This window comes from Podarcis pityusensis, assembly GCF_964106645.2.
Source record: "Podarcis pityusensis genome assembly, chromosome: 14".
NCBI classification, from domain to species: Eukaryota; Metazoa; Chordata; class Lepidosauria; order Squamata; family Lacertidae; genus Podarcis; species Podarcis pityusensis.
This window is the reverse complement of record NC_138039.1, coordinates 52,305,996-52,323,931: the sequence shown is the minus strand read 5'-3', so window position 1 is coordinate 52,323,931 and position 17,936 is coordinate 52,305,996. Positions and strand designations below refer to the sequence as shown.

The following is a 17,936-nucleotide window of genomic DNA, read 5'->3' as shown; positions in this document are numbered from 1 at the left end:
AATTGAAGCCTTTATTCATAACATGCAATATTACTTTAGCCTTTAGTGTCATTGTTTTCCTTTTAATTCCCTTGATCTGAAATCAGTCTTTGTGCCTTATTATACAATTCAGGTGAAGAGCTTAACAAAACTCAAAAGGAAGATTAAGACATTTCTCTGGTGAAGGGAAAGCTTCACATAGTGGGCACGCTCAAAAAGGGGGTTTCACAAATGAATTCACAGGCAAGCACTGCCACACCTATTTTACTTTGAAATCAGGAAGGAAGAGCCCAGGGGAGTCCATCTCCCTTATTTCTTCATTACAACAAACAATTTATTGTCCCTGGTGTGCGTAGGAATGGAGTAGAAGTTTCAGACCAAGACATTCTGCTGCCAAAGAGCCTTTTTGCTCTAGATCACTTGCGAGTCACAGCCTAATCCAAGGTGTATCACAACAGGTACACTGCCACCCTGCAAATATATGGTCAAAGATAAAGAAATGGGTCCCCACATGCATATTTGGGCCTGAAAGGGTTGGTGGCACCTGCTCTAGACTTGAGATGGGGGGGTCACTTTTGTCTAGTGGTCCAGATAAAAAAGTGGCCACCTCTCTACAGACATTTGATAGGTGGGCAGGTCCACCCATCTGTCAATCATCTGACATCATATGTGCTCCAGCCAGAGTTTATGAACTATACAGGGGTGGCAACTTGAATAAAAAAATTGGGGGGGGGGACAGGTAAGCCTTGCCCCACATCACAAGACGATCACAAGACACAGGATGCACACACCACTTGAACGGCAATGCTCATCAACTTCTTGGGAGGGCAGCCTCCTCAAATATTTTATTGTGGGGACTGAAGGGACCTCAGCCCCTAGGAGTTGGCTCCTACAGACCTATATCATAGTTTCATTTAATATACTGACAAGAGAAGTGACTTTTCTCTCTCATCCTTTTCCTGCTTATGTTACAAGGATGTGAAATCCAGACTGTGTTGTTTTGCTGGTACAGTACATGATAAATTAGCAACCCCAACTGACAGATAATGTATGCATTCAAAGTCAGTATTTTTAGAAATGCACAATTAATTACACAGAGACCCAAATGAGATGGCTATCTCAGAGCTTCATGTGTCTGAATCCTGTATGAAAAAGGAGGAGGAGGTGAAGGAGAGAAAAAGGAAAATCCATACAGTATTTCACAGTTTCATACTGAACAGTTTCATTCTTAGCTTGTTCTCAGTTTGGATCAAGGCTGACATAACAGACATATAGCTAGGCCTAATAAACTTAAATTTATTTAGGATCTTCCCCAGTGTTTGACTGCCAAGAATGTGCATAGTACATCTTCTAGAGAAGGGTGTTTCTGTTTAAAAACTTTACTGGTAGTGGAGAACTTGGAAGCACAGGGCCAATTTCCTCACACTGAGTTTTAATGAGGTACAAGCATGGCAATATATCCCAGCCCTTGCCTGTAGATTCAATATTGTCCCACACTGAGTAGCCTCCATCAGCACAGGCATGTGGGAGAAGCAATGAATGAGCTGCGTAGGAGCTCCACATTGACAGATTCCTTCCTTCCTTCCTTCCTTCCTTCCTTCCTTCCTAGTCAAGAGCACTGGACAGGTTTTCCAGTCAATCAATTGCAGGAACGACTAAGGCCACAGGCCACAGGCCACAGGTGGGCTCACAGCACTCTCGGGTTTCTATCAAGCCATTCATCATAACAAGTGCCATGCCAAGGCTAGGAGCTCATTGTGACTTGCATGAGATCATAAGGGTTTGTAATGCCATGATGGTGCCAGTCCCAGAGACCACAGGATTAGGACCCTAGGTAGCTGCTTTATACTGCATCAAATCATGGATCCATCTAGTTCTGTGCTGTTAACACCAGGAGTGCGGAATCTTTGATTTGAGGACCAAACGTGGCTCTCCAGATCTCTCTCTCTGATTCTTGGAACACTCCCAGGTGACACACACACAGGGAGAGTGTGTCTGCTCAATGGTTTTTGCCTGGCTGGACAGTGTCCTTGATCTCTGATAATGCCTTTTGCTTGCCTGGAGGGAGGGCAGAGCTGGGTAGGTGAGTGTGTGCAGAAACTAGCCTACTGTGCAGAGGTAAAATTCACATTTATTGCTCTGTCTCCTTCTTGCCTCTGGCCCTGATCACCATGGATGTGTCAGAAGATTGCCCAGAAGGCAATGTGACTGAGGAGGTTCCCCACCCCTAATGTACACTGGTTGTAAACCTTTCCAGGGTTTCCTGGTGGTTCCTGGAGATGCTGAGGACTTCTGCATGCAAAGCAGATGGTTCACCATGGAGATGTGGTCCTTTAACTCCCTTCAGTTACTGAAGGACCATGGAGTCTCTGAACTGGACCACAACCTCAGCACCCATATCACTGTACCAAACAAATGTATATGAGTAATGAACACTGCCTGCTTCTAGTTTAGTGACATTATGCTCATACCATTATTTGTTCATAAATATAATGACGAATTAGCTACAGACTGAGCTTCTTTAAATCAAAACAAATGTGGGGCAATCTTTTGCTAGAGCCTGAATAAATGTTAGATGTACGGCTCAGATTTCACTTGGAGGGTTTTGTACATTATCATCTTCCATTTGTAGACAATGCTGAAACACAATCACGTAGATGGACTAAGTTTCTCCATGTGCAAGATGTAACACCAGTCGTATGTTTTTGTTAGGTTCTCCTCCCCTTGGTGGTAATAAAGCATGGAATTCTCAGATGGGGGTAATAAAACTGCTACTTTCTATGCTAGAAACAGATGCTCAGGCAGTGGCAGGTTAGAACTAATAACAAATAGCCTGGCATTATTAAATGTCATAGGAGAAATGAAGGGAGTTGCAGAAATCTCATCTTTTAAAAACCAGCTTGGATGGAATATAAATAGCATCAGGAACTTCGTCAGGAACTGGTGAGGGGTGTCACCTACAAGCGACAGGCAAATCTGTCTATTTTGAATCATAGAATCATAGAATCATAGAGTTGGAAGAGACCACAAGGGCCATCGAGTCCAACCCCCTGCCAAGCAGGAAACACCATCAGAGCACTCCTGACATATGGTTGTCAAGCCTCTGCTTAAAGACCTCCAAAGAAGGAGACTCCACCACACTCCTTGGCAGCAAATTCCACTGTCGAACAGCTCTTACTGTCAGGAAGTTCTTCCTAATGTTTAGGTGGAATCTTCTTTCTTGTAGTTTGGATCCATTGCTCCGTGTTCGCTTCTCTGGAGCAGCAGAAAACAACCTTTCTCCCTCCTCTATGTGACATCCTTTTATATATTTGAACATGGCTATCATATCACCCCTTAACCTCCTCTTCTCCAGGCTAAACATGCCCAGCTCCCTTAGCCCTTCCTCATAAGGCATCGTTTCCAGGCCTTTGACCATTTTGGTTGCCCTCCTCTGGACACGTTCCAGTTTGTCAGTGTCCTTCTTGAACTGTGGTGCCCAGAACTGGACACAGTACTCCAGGTGAGGTCTGACCAGAGCAGAATACAGTGGCACTATTACTTCCCTTGATCTAGATGCTATACTCCTATTGATGCAGCCCAGAATTGCATTGGCTTTTTTAGCTGCCGCGTCACACTGTTGGCTCATGTCAAGTTTGGGGTCAACCAAGACTCCTAGATCCTTTTCACATGTACTGCTCTCAAATCAGGTGTCCCCCATCTTGTATTTGTGCCTCTCATTTTTTTTGCCCAAGTGCAATACTTTACATTTCTCCCTGTTAAAATTCATCTTGTTTGTTTTGGCCCAGTTCTCTAATCTGTCAAGGTCGTTTTGAAGTGTGATCCTGTCCTCTGGGGTGTTAGCCACCCCTCCCAGTTTGGTGTCATCTGCAAATTTGATCAGGATGCCCTTGAGTCCATCATCCAAGTCGTTGATAAAGATGTTGAATAAGACCGGGCCCAAGACAGAACCCTGTGGCACCCCACTAGTCACTCTTCTCCAGGATGAAGAGGAACCATTGATGAGCACCCTTTGGGTTCGGTCAGTCAGCCAGTTACAAATCCACTGAGTGGTAGCATAGTCAAGACCACATTTTACCAGCTTCTTTACAAGAATATCATGGGGCACCTTGTCAAATGCCTTGCTGAAATCAAGGTAGGCTACATCCACTGCGTTCCCTTCATCTACCAGGCTTGTAATTCTGTCAAAAAACGAGATCAGGTTAGTCTGACATGACTTATTTTTCAGAAATCCATGCTGACTATTGGTGATCACAGCATTCCTTTCTAGGTGCTCACAGACTGTTTGCTTAATGATCTGCTCCAGAATCTTCCCTGGTATTGATGTCAGACTGACTGGGTGGTAATTATTTGGGTCCTCTCTTTTCCCCTTTTTGAAAGTAGGGACAACATTTGCCCTCCTCCAGTCTGCCGGGACTTCGCCTGTTCTCCAGGAATTCTCAAAGATGACTGCCAGTGGTTCTGAGATCACATCTGCCAGTCCTTTTAATACTCTTGGATGCAGTTCATCTGGCCCTGGAGACTTGAATACATCTAGACTAGCCAAGTATTCTTGTACTATCTCCTTAGTTATTCTGGGCTGTGTTTCCTCTGCTGAATCATTTGCTCCAAATTCTTCAGGTCGGGCACTGTTTTCTTTATCGGAGAAGACTGAGGCAAAGAAGGCATTGAGGGAGTTCAGCCCTTTGGAAAGACTGGAAAGAGAGAGAGCGAGGTGGATGATGGGATTGTGGATGGGATGCTGGTGAGAAGGTCCGGAAAGGGAAATGCTGAATTAAACTTCCAAAGTGCCACCAATTGAAATGTTTACACAAATCCTATCTGTCTTGCTAAGAAAAAACAAACAGTAGATTAATCAAAGCTGATACACAGAGCCTCGTAGTCTCTTTTGATCTTCTGGAGGCTATTGCTTGCAGTGTCATTGGTTCCCACATGAACCAAGAGGAGGGGGTATTTGTCAGTGGGTTTTATGATTCCTTGCAGTCGTTCAGTTACATCTTGGATCTTAGCCCCGGGGAGACAGCACACTTCCCGAGACATCTTGTCAGGCCCACAGATCACTGCTTCTGTTCCCCTCAGTAGGGAATCCCCTATCACCACTACACACCTCCTCTTAGGTTTGGTCGGGGTTCTTCCGTGAGCTGTCCGTTCCAAGGTCGCCTGCACATTCCCTGAGGACTGACTTTGCTGCTCGTCTTCATATACCTGATCGACTGTAATGAGGGAGAGATCCTCAAATGGAGTCTGCTCTTCGTCTTCCATGCTAGGGGAGAGGACCTCAAAGCGATTGTGTATTTCTAAACAATCAGAGCGAACCCTGGGCCTCCTACTTCTTTGAGTCATGTTTCTCCATATATCTGGCTCCTGTGTTGGTGAACTAGCCTCCTTCTCAGGGGAGTCCCCTGTCTCCTCCTTGGTGGAGACGGTGTGCTCTGTTGCTTCCAAGAAGAGCTCCAGCTCTCTAATTCTTTGGAGCGTAGCTACACGTTCCTCCAGTTGCTGGACTTTGTCTTCTAAGAGGGCAAGCAACATGCAATTGCTGCAGGTAAAGCTGCCTGCAACCTTTGGCAAGATGGCAAACATTGCGCAGGAACCACAGACGACTGCAGCTGTTCCCTCCCCCTCCATCTTGAGAACGTGTCGTTGGGGGTGGCTACAGCAGTCCTCCATCATAAAAAGCATGAAGACAGGACAAATAATCCCCCCCCAAAAAAAAACCTAGGTCTCCCAACGTTTGAGACTAGCTCCCCTAAATGTAAAAGATGGATCAAACTGCCCTGCAAGCTCTGATAAGCTCCTCCCACAGCTAATCACCTGCCTCAACAGAAACCCTGCCCCCTCTGACCTTTGTACAGGGAGAGCAGCTAATCAGCCACAAAGAAACACACACACAAGAAAACCCTTTTTGCACCTGCTTCAGCTGCTGCCCTGCAGCTGAAGAAGGTGCAAAAAGTTTCCAAAAGTTTTGGTTTCTCTTAAATTCTCATTTTTTTCAACCTTCATTTCTCCACATTTTTTCCATCAGTTTTTTTAAAAAATCCTCATGAAAATTCATCACTGAACACACAATTTTGTAGAAACATTTCCCCTAATTGAATGCATTTTAAATGCTATTTTCACATTAATGTAAGCATTTTCAGGCACATTTCCCCCTAGTACATGCATTTTTGTACACATTATTTGGCTTGAGAACTGAATTGCAGAATACGGCCAAGTTCAGGTTAAAGGTGGGTGTGTTTTCGTTCATGCATATTTTCAGAAAGTATGAATCAGGTTGATACTCTGTTAAATGTGAACTAAATCAAATTTCTCACCCTTCTGTACTGACTACATACAAGCAATGCTATTTTTCAGGGGGTACTCAAGGGTATGCAGTACCGACACTTCTTCTTTTTTGTTATTAAAAAGTGTGGCACTTACTGTAACAATTTCATGGTGAGTTTCAGCACCTTTTTTTTAATAGAAAAAACGCACTGCATACAAGTGGCTATGATTTTGAGTTGTATCCAAGGCTGGGCCCACTCAGAGCAGACCCACTGAAATTGATGACATGACTAACTTAGATCCATATTGATCCCCAACATACAGCAAGTGTTGGAGACGTGGTCTCTGCTGAGTGATCTGTAAGGATGTGTTTCTCAGTCGGCTGTGTTGTGCCCCCATTTCCCTAAACACTCCTGCTTTTCTTTTCTCCATTTTATGCTGGCAAGCACCCCCAAAAGCTGCAGGAACATTTCCAACCCAATGCATCCAAAGAAACCAACACCAGCTGATACAACAACAGTCCCTTTTACGTGCTGGCCAATGAAATCATAGCACACATCTGCAATGAAAGCCTCTCCTGCTCTTACAAAAAGGGGGGGGGGGAGCCAAGGGCTGATACATCACAGAGTTGCAATGTAAATAATTGAGTTGGCTGCACAAAAATGCATAATGGCTGTGAGTAACAGATTAGATGCTGCCAAGAATCAGCGAAAGATCTCTGACACTCAGGTTTTCCAGCTAATCAGTTAAGTGAGGGTTCTCCTCTCATCAGACTTTGCTTCAACACACCCTCTCTGCACTTGCTGGCTTCTTTTCACTCTTCAAAGTGACTGACTGAGAAGTTTCATCCAACAGGCATTTAAAAGAAGCAGCTTGCGTCTATGTCAAATGGAACATTTCAAGGAGATAAAGGCGGAGACTCTTAATCTCAGGGTCATGGGTTCAAGCCCCACATTGAGCAAAAGATTCATGCATTGCAGGGGGCTGGACTAGATGACCCTCATGGTCCCTTCCAGCTCTACAATACTATGATTCTGATTGTAAATGGATGTTCAAGTGAAATTGTTTACCATAATGATCCACAAACTGTCATAACAGCAGGAGACAAAGTTTCAAACATTTCCTAAGAAATTCTTGACACAGCACAGTTGGCGTTAGCTCACATATTAATCATTCCTAAGACCTTCCCCATGATTGCTTTTGAGTATCATGCCTTCTCCTTAGTATGTGTTGAGAAAATGTTTCATTAGGATTCTGAATTTACTGCAGATCTAATCAGAGCTAATCCAAAGATATTAACATATTTGCACAATTTAAATTAATTTAACAGGATTCACAGGGATGGTAGTATAACCTTAACTTACACCTTGTAACAACTATGCAAATCTGAGCTTCTTCTTCTTGAAAACAGGCCAGTCAGTGTCTTGCATTAGCTGCTTCTTGGGGGGCGATGCGCCAGTGCTTTTTTCAGGGAGATGCAGCACCAGCGCCTCCTTTTGATTGTTGTTAAGAAGTGGGCACTTACGGTAACAACTTCATGGTGAGGACCGGCACCTATTTTCCTGGGGGGGAAGCACTGAGATGCACCAAGCTTTGTAACAGCAGCAGGAAGATTACACAAGGGGAACTGTAAGGCCAGACTGACCCTGAAGTCTTATGCCAATATTTCTGTCACATCAAAGCACATAAATCAGCCATTCTCTCTATTCCTAGTCCTTATCTTGCATTCTTCAAATGCCACTTGATGGCCTGGCTGGCTCTATCAAAGCTGATGCTGTTGAAAACAAATGCATGGTTGGCAAGCTGAAGGACACAGATTGTCTGCCAGAACTGAATCCAGTTCATAAAGGAATATCTCCTCTGCCAAAATGGGTCAAGGACTCCCCAACTGACGCTTCACAGGTAAGATTCACCTTCTGTTGTGTGTGCAGGGTGGTCCCTCCCCCTGCCTGGCGATCCCCTGGCAATGCCTCCCCAGGCGGGGTTGGGCAATTGGCTGAGGTAGGCAGAGACCTCCAGGTATCCAGCCTGGGAAGGATGAAGCCTGCCCAAACTACCAGGAGCCGCACCGGGATCCGGGGGGCTGCACGCGACCATGCAAAAGGCGCCCCCCATTTGATGTGGGGAGCGTTCACTTCCCTCTAGACTACGTAGTCACTGTGGGATGATTCCACATCCACAATGAGGTCCAAAACAATTCAAAGCAAGGCCCAAATGGTTAGGTTCAGGTCCAGGCAGATTGTAAAGTCTTCAGGGAAATCACATCACTAGTTGACAGCTGTAAAGTCTTCCAACAGGTTACTGAATCCTGATTTCATTGTGGAATGTACAATTCCTTCTTAATGTGTGTTTGTTTTCCTGATCTCTATATGCTTCCATTTTTCTCTACTTTGCTTCCTAAGCCATCACAGAAGGTAGGAGTTTGTTTGCACTGTACTTTTTGCCAAATTCATGGAAGGCATAGCCATACTCAGTTTGTGGCATGAGGCAGCCTACTTCTGTTTTGGCTGCAGTAGGGTGGTGGTAGTAGAAGTGGTAACTAGGGATATTGGAGAATTCAAATGAAATGAGAGTGGAATTACTTATTTGTCCCACGTTTAGAAATCAATACAACAAATACAATTAATATTCACTGTTGTTGCTGGTTTCAATACGTAATTGATTATGCTGTTTTCCCCTCTCTATTTGTATTGCATTCCCTTTGCTCTGAAATTAATGTGGGTGGAATAATCCATTGGTAATGTAACTTACGTAAGTTAGTCATTGATGTAAATTATGCAAGCTATATAATTTCACCAGAGCAAGCAGTGAGACAGTGTAATTTTTGGCAGGAGACAATCTATAGTGGAATGGAAGCAGTGCCACATGTGATGAATACAGAGCTCTTTAGCACTAAAACGGAACCAATGGCAATTCACACAAAACCCCATTGCCATTTGTTCCAATTCCGGGCTAAGCCATGAGTTTTCCTAAGGGGAAGCAACAGGGCAAGCGGAAGTGTGGGTGAAGCCTGAATCATGATAAAGTATACTCATTGAAAACAATGGGACTTCAGCCTAACTGATTTCAGTGAGTCTGCTCTAAGGGTTCAATTCTCAATCCACGTATGTGGGACTCAGCCCCACTGAATTCAATAGACCTCACTTTTGAGTGGTTAGGATTACATCCAATGAGGTCTCCTATGACAGTAAGATTTCTGTTCTCAGAATGGAGAGGTAAGCAATTTGCAGCAATTCTCCCTCCCTCCTGCAGCCCGCTCCCCAACGCTGCTCTGAAGGATCCCCCAACCCTCTGGGTCACATTTAGCAGGATGTGACTGATCTAGGGGAGAGGGAAGTACTGAGCATTGCTTTCCTCCTTGTTTTGCTGACAGATTCTACCTTGCCATTATCTAAGTGATGCTATTAGATGCAACCCAGCAACTTGATCCTACCCATAATATGCAACACTGTTGTGTACATAACATGATGCAACATAAACAACAAACTATTGTGCAAAAAACATATTGAAAACCATTCTTTCCTGTAACAGAATTCAGAACACTACTTTAAAGTGATGAGCCAAAATCTCAATTCCAGCTCTGGAAAATACACTTTGATTTTAAATAACTATCATTTGGCCAGAATGGATTAAACTTTGGGGAAAATACATTCCTGTATGTTAATTTTATGGCCCATTTACAACAAATGAAGCATTAATTGAATGGACTCCATGGTGTTGTCCCAGGCGTCTAATCAACCATCACTGCTAGAGACAGAGAACCACATGCAAAATATGTTAGACATGTTGCTGTGGGGAAAGGGAAAATACTGTTGAGATTTTAAACAAACAAAAATAATAATCCAGCTCCACCCTTCAGGCAGGTTAGGATTTTTCAAACACTTAACCTAACTAACAAAATAGTCTACAAATGCATAATCCACTAAATCCCAATCAGATTAAGGTTTCCTAAACAGAGGAGGGGAGGGAAAGACACTGAAACCAAGGGTAGTATTTCATTTGGCACAACAAAAACAGCCAAATCCAATGATTAAAAACTGCTTGCCTGGTTAAGATCAAGGTTAAGGTCCATGTTAGTTCAAGATCCACAAAGCTAGGGAATTGAAAGTTCAGACAGATTTCTTCAAAGTGATGCTCCATGATCAGCAGCAATGCTGTGCAATGTCAGAAACTGTGCTTGCTGACAACTTAAGCTCCATACAGCCATAGTTTTCCTTGTTTTTTTCTCGGGACCCAAACCATTTGGAAAGGATGAAGTACCTGATACTATCAGAGTACTACACCGTCCCTGCTCCTGGGTTGCCTCATGAAGCATCTTGGCCTCCCTGTATTCTTAGAGGAATCCTCCCTGGAGTTGAGCCAGGCCTGTTTGCTGCTCACATCAGCTGTTGCTTGGGGTGCACCTCTGCCACGGTGTGGTGAATGCACACCCATGGCAAATGGCCAGGGACTATGGGCCCTGGAGTCCCAACCAACATCTGGAGGGTCACAGGTTGTCCACCACTGTAGGCTAGTGAGGGAATGAGCAGTCTAGTAAGGTTTGCTTGGCCCATCTTTTCTAATGGGATCATAGCAAAGCATTCTTCTGTAAATATGGTAGATGGATGAATATATACCGTATTTTTCGCTCTATAAGACACACCCGACCATAAGACGCACTTAGTATTTAGAAGATGAAAACATGAAAAAAAATATTCTGAATCAAATGTTGTTGAAGGGGCTTTGCGTGGCTATTCCTGAAGCCAGAACAGCAAGAGGGATTGCTGCGCAGCAATCCCTCTTGCTGTTCTGGCTTCTGGGATAGCTGCACAGCCTGCATTCGCTCCATAAGACGCACACACATTTCCCCTTACTTTTTTTTTTTTTTAATAATTTTTATTAAAGTTTTGAACAACAAAGAAAGAAAAGAAAAATGTACACCATACATATCTCCAAAAAAAAAATTAACAAAAACACACAAAAAAACAAGATTCAACAATAAAAGAACAAAAAACATAGCAATTAAAAACCATATCTCTTTTCCATTACCGTTTTTTAGTTACTTATTTTCTGGACTTCCTCATACCTCCCTCTTTTGTATTCCAATTCAAATTGTTTGTCCAGCAATTTCTTTTCCACTTTTTTAATCCCAATCTTTAGCTTTAATAAGATATTGAAATATATAATTTCAACTTCTTTAAACCTGATCTTTAGTCTTAGTATCATATAACATTAAAATTTTCCCTCTTAATGTCAAATTTCCATTTCTTTAAACATCTTTAATCTTAATCTTTAATCTTAGTCTGTCATTAACTTTAACCTGTACAGCTGGAAACCACTTATTTTCAATCCAACATCACTCTAACATTCTTTAATTTTGCAATGTTTCTGAAGATAGTCTTTGAATTTCTTCCAATCTTCCTCCATCAACTCTTCTCCCTGGTCACGGATTCTACCAGTCATTTCCGCCAATTCCATATAGTCCATAAGTTTCATCTGCCATTCCTCCAGTGTGGGAAGTTCTTGTGTCTTCCAATACTTTGCGATGAGTATTCTTGCTGCTGTTGTTGCATACATAAAGAAAGTTCTATCCTTTTTTAACACCATTTGGCCGACTATGCCCAGGAGAAAGGCCTCTGGTTTCTTAGGGAAGGTATACTTAAATACCTTTTTTAATTCATTATATATCATTTCCCAGAAAACCTTAATCTTTGGGCACGTATTTCCCCTTACTTTTTAGGAGGGAAAAAGTGCGTCTTATAGAATGAAAAAATATGGTAATTTTAAAAGGTTTGGCAGAAAAATTGACAGACGCAAGTAAAATAAGCAGAGGTTTGCAGGGAGAAATATATGTATTTTAGTGCTTGATACCCACTTGGTATATACAACGGTTCATGTGGGAGTAATTTAGCCTCCTGACTCTCAGAAATTGTTCTGGTATGATTTGTCACCGAAACAGTTATGATTGATTCCTTCTTACTGCAAATATCCAGCTATTATTTGCTTGTTTCCTCCACCCCTTTATGTACTGTTGATAAAAGATACTCTCTGATAACTTACTGAAATGTTTTTCACTCTTTTATATACTAGAGTGTATTGCAATGATGATGTGTTGATTTATTATTTTCCCTGTTGTTTGACCAACATGACCTTAAGGTACTGCTGTGCAATGCATGCCACTTGATCGTGGATGGAGGACTTAACCTGGCATATGTAACAGAGACTTGGCTGGATGAAGCAGATAGTTTCTCTTACGCACAGCAACCCAGGTCATATAGGTGGGGAGAGGATGCAGTGATTCTTAGGAAGTCATTAGCTTTCACCAGGCATCCTATTGGGAAGACCCAGTTTTCTTTTTCTTTTTTCAAATAATTTTTATTAAAAGGCCAATCAAATCACATTAATTCCAAATCACATTAGTTCCAAATTATACAGCCAGGTTTTTAAAATTTTATTGGGGGTACCCATACTTCGAGCTCCAAAAGGGATCCAAACATCACTCTTGTTGCTGCTTTAATTAGACAGTTCTGTCCAGTTCTGTCCAGATAGTCTCTTTGTTATTTTCCTCATCTTCTTCTTGTTATCATATATTCCTTTCTTTGTGATCTCTGATAATCTTCACAAGTGGGTTGAAAACAAACATATCCTGTGTGGATTTTACACTCTCCAAGAGTCATATCACATAAAGGACAGGCGCCATTTCCACACCTCCACAAAGAACATTCCCACAGTCTGTCCGTTGATTTTCACAGGCCTACGAAACTGTATCTCAGGGGGCCCTGCCAGGTCAAATCCACATTCCGATAACCATACATTCACATTCCGATGACCATGGTCCTCCTCCCCCTCGTCCTCCTGTGAGCAGGATTCCTTCCTTCCTTCCTTCCTTGTTAAGCAGGCCTGTCTTAACAAATCTCCATTTGAAACTGCGTCACAAAGCTTTCTTTCCATCAGACGTTCCCACCAGTCCTTATTTCCACACAGTTCTTAATCTCCTGCTTGTGATTAGTAATTTGCAACGATTCTTTCTCTCTGGGAGGGAGGATTATTGGGTACTCACATAAGACAAAAAAAGAAAAGTTTTTCCTCCCCCCCCCCTTTCTGTTTCGCTCCAACATACCAATCTTTTAATGATGAGTCTTCACTTGATTTATTGTCCAGCCCGTCGCTCCACTCACAGAGATCCCATTAATCAGCAGTCTTTACTCCCGATCTTCACTTGAAGTATGTGCATTTGCTTCTGTTTCCAATTATATATTTCGAGCTGATGCAACCAGTGCGTGATCAGAGACAGCATCCGGGAGAGCCAGACCCACCCGAGGGCTTCGTGCCTAGTGCCCTCACCCCATTCTTTCAAATCTGGGGGTGAATTATGGGCACAGCAGGCAAGGCAGTCCCCCCCCCCATTCCCTTGGGGGGGCAAGGGAGGCTGCATACTCCCATAACAGCCTCTTAATTACCTCGTGTGGGTCAGAGAGATGTTATTGTCGGGCATCTTCCAATGCGCCCCCTGGTGACCCAGTTTTCTGAGTGCATGTTCTGGAAGTTGGGCAATAGGGGCAGTACTGGATTTCTTTTTTCTTTTTTTATTTTATTTTTTAAATGATATTTATTAAAGTTTCACAAAAATACAAAAAATACAGAATACAGAAAGAAAAAGAATAAAGTTTTTTTAAAAAAAAAATATAACCAAAGAAGTAAAAAATAAAAGAAAACATACCAAATAGAACAATTAAAAGAACATTAATTTTCCATAACCTATCTTCCTTATACTTATTTCCCCGGACCACCTAATACCTTCCTTTTTTGTATTCCAGTTCAATTTGTTGATTCAGCAAATCCTTACCATTAAAATTACCCAGTTGCAAACCTTTTTTCATATCTCTTAAAGCATTACAGCTAAAAAAAAAACTTTCTATCCAACATCCTTCTAAGATTCCTTAATTTTACAATATTTCTGTAAATAGTCTTTAAATTTCTTCCAGTCTTCTTTCACAGTCTCTTCTCTCTGGTCATTTCCACCAGTTCCATGTAGTCAGTCACCTTCATCTGCCATTCTTCCAGAGTGGGTAGATCTTGTGTCTTCCAATACTTTGCGATGAGTATTCTTGCTGCTGTTGTTGCATACATTAAAAAAGTTCTATCCTTCTTTGGCACCAATTGGCCGACAATGCCCAGAAGAAAGGCCTCTGGTTTCTTCGGAAAGGTATATTTAAATATCTTTTTCAATTCATTATATATCATTTCCCAGAAAGCCTTGATCTTTGGTTTTTTTTTAAAAAAAAAATATTTATTAGGGTTTAAAATAGAAATAGATATAATAAACAATATAGCATATGTCTTAACATAATTTCACATCTTCTTTGGACTTCCTCACATCTCCCGCTCCCACTTTCATCGTTATAACTTTTTGCCAGCAATTTATCTTCTTGTTTGCATTCTTATGTCCCATCTGTTTATTTATAATCTTGTAATTCTCAAAAAAGTTTATATTTTCTCAATCTCACTTATTATCTTAAATCATCTAATTTAGTGGTGCTCAATTGTTTATGATCTAGCATCCTGCTTAACATTCACTCAAATTACAGTATTTTTGTAAATAAATCTTGAATTTCTTCCAGTCCTCCTCCATCCTCTCCTCTCCCAGGTCACAGATTCTGCCGGTCATCTCAGCCAGTTCCATATAGTCTATCAGTTGCATCTGCCATTCTTCCAGTGTGGGTAGATCTTGAGCTTTCCAGTGCTTTGCAAGAAGTATCCTTGCTGCTGTTGTTGCGTACATAAAAAATGTCCGATCCTTCTTTACCACCCCTTGGCCAACAATACCCAAAAGGAAGGCCTCTGGTTTCTTTATGAAGGTATACTTAAATACCTTTTTCAGTTCATTATAGATCATTTCCCAGAACGCCTTCACTTTAGGGCAGGTCCACCAGAGGTGGAAGAATGTTCCTTCATTCTCTTTACATTTCCAACACTTATTATCAGACAGGTGGTATATTTTTGCAAGTTTGACTGGGGTCATATACCATCTATATATCATTTTCATTACATTTTCTTTCAAAGCATTGCATGCAGTAAAGTTCAACCCAGTACTCCACAACCTTTCCCAGTCCTCAAACATGATATTATACCCAATGTCCTGCGCCCACCTTATCATAGCCGATTTAACCATTTCATCTTGTGTATTCCATTTTAACAGCAAGTTATACATCCTTGAAAGTACCTTAGTCTTTGGTTCTAACAGTTCTGTTTCTAGTTTCGATTTTTCCACCTGGAACCCTAGTTTCTTATCATTTTTAAAAACTTCTTTAATCTGAGCGTAATGTAACCAGTCTCGCACTTTATCCTTCATTTTCTCAAAACTCTGCAATTTCCAGTTGTCTCCATCTTTTTCTAGTATTTCCCAATATTTTGGCCATTTGGCCTCCATATTGGGTCTTTTTTGGGCCAGAAAGCCTTGATCTTTGGGCACGTCCACCAAAGGTGAAAGAATGTACCTTCAGTTTCTTTACATTTCCAACATTTATTATCGGGCAAATGATAGATTTTTGCAAGCTTGACTGGGGTCATGTACCACCTGTATATCATTTTCATAATATTCTCTCTTAAGGCATTACATGCCGTAAACTTCATACCTGTGGTCCATAACTGTTCCCAGTCAGCAAACATAATATTGTGTCCAACATCTTGTGCCCATTTAATCATAGCAGATTTCACCGTTTCATCCTGAGTATTCCATTTCAACAGCAAGTTATACATTCTTGACAAATTCTTAGTTTTGGGTTCTAGCAGTTCTGTTTCTAATTTTGACTTTTCCACCTGGAAGCCTATTTTCTTATCCAAATTATATGCCTCCATTATCTGATAATAGTGAAGCCAATCTCGCACTTTGTTTTTTAATTTCTCAAAACTCTGCAATTTCAGTCTATCTCCGTCTTGTTCCAAAATTTCCCAATATTTTGGCCATTTGGCCTCCATATTGAGCCTTTTCAGAGCTTTTGCTTCCATTGGTGACAGCCACCTTGGGGTTTTATTTTCCAATAAATCTTTATATCTTATCCAAACATTAAACAATGCTTTCCTGACAATGTGGTTTTTGAATGCTTTGTGTGCTTTGACCTTATCATACCATAAGTATGCATGCCATCCAAATACATTGTTAAAGCCTTCTAAATCCAAAATGTCTGTGTTTTCAAGAAGTAGCCATTCTTTCAACCAGCAAAAAGCTGCTGATTCATAGTAAAGTTTAAAGTCTGGCAGGGCAAATCCACCTCTTTCCTTAGCATCAGTTAATATCTTAAATTTTATTCTGGGCTTCTTGCCCTCCCAGACAAATCTAGAAATATCTCTCTGCCACTTCTTGAAACAGTCCATCTTGTCCACAATTTGTAGTGTCTGAAACAAAAACAACATTCTAGGCAATACATTCATCTTTATCACAGCAATACGGCCCAGCAGTGAAAGTTTCAAGTTTGACCAGATTTCTAAATCTTTTTTCACTTCGGTCCAACATTTTTCATAATTATCTTTAAATAAGTTCCCATTTTTGGCTGTCATATTAATCCCCAAGTATTTCACTTTCTTTACCACAGTCAATCCTGTCTCATTCTGAAACCTTTCTCTTTCAATCAGTGTTAAATTTTTCTCCAAAACCTTAGTTTTTAGCTTGTTCAATTTAAAAGTACTGGATTTCTCTGGGTGTACCGACCTCCCTGCTGAACCCATGGATTCCCTGCCCGAGCTGCTTCAGGTCGTGGCAGATATTCTCCTGGAAACACCTAGTTTGGTTGTCCTAGGGGATTTTAACATCCATGCTGACACAACCTTACAAGGGGCCGCTCAGGACTTCATGGAAAGCATGGCCTCCATGGGGCTGTCCCTGAATAAGTTTGGCCCAACTCATAGCCACAGACATGCCTTAGACCTGGTGTTCACCTCTACAGATGTGGGTGATCTGACACTAAGTAAAAGTGAAACAAAATAAGTGTCATGGTTGGATCACTTCCTGTTGCAACTGGACTTCTCTGCGACCCTTCCCCTCTGCAGGGAGGTGGGACCGATTCGGATGGTCCACCCCCACCACTTAATGGATCCAAATGCTTTCCAGAGAGTGGTAGGCAATGCTTTATCCCATGTTGATGGCCTTTCAGCTGATTCCCTGGTGGTCTGCTGGAATGCAGAGTTAACCAGGGCTATCTACTGTCTGGCTCCAAAGTGCCCTCTCCGATTACATGGAGCCCAGACAGCCCCGCAGTTTTCTCCAGGGCTGAGGGCAATGAAACAATCACTGAGACAGCTAGAGCGCCGGTGGTGGAAAACTCGCACTGGACACAGGTTAGAACTCAACATCAAGACTACCAAGTGTTGATAGCGATGGCAAAGAGGACCTTCTTCACCACGTTTATTGCATCTGCAGAAAACAGCAACAGAAGACTCTTTCAGGTGGTTTGCAATTTAATGGAACCACCTTCACCATCGGGGCCTGGTAAGGACTCCAAGATCTCCTGCAATGATTTTGCAAAGTTTTTTTGCAGATAAAGTCACTCAGATTCAGAAAGAGGTAGACTTCACCATGGGCGCAGGGCCAGGGCAGGAGAGTGCTAGAGTTCTGTGTAGATGAGTTGCGTGGGATCAGTTCCAATCTGTTACCTCCGAGGATGTGAACAGGCTGCTTGGATGAGTGAAACCAACCACCTGTCTCCTTGATCCTCCCC

General features: G+C 42.1%; 1 protein-coding gene across 3 annotated transcripts in view; it reads right to left on the bottom strand.

The window, feature by feature from the left end:
• The window catches only part of THSD4 (thrombospondin type 1 domain containing 4), a 411,334-nt gene that overhangs the window by 60,219 nt on the left and 333,179 nt on the right, over positions 1 to 17,936 (bottom strand). The window lies entirely within an intron of this gene.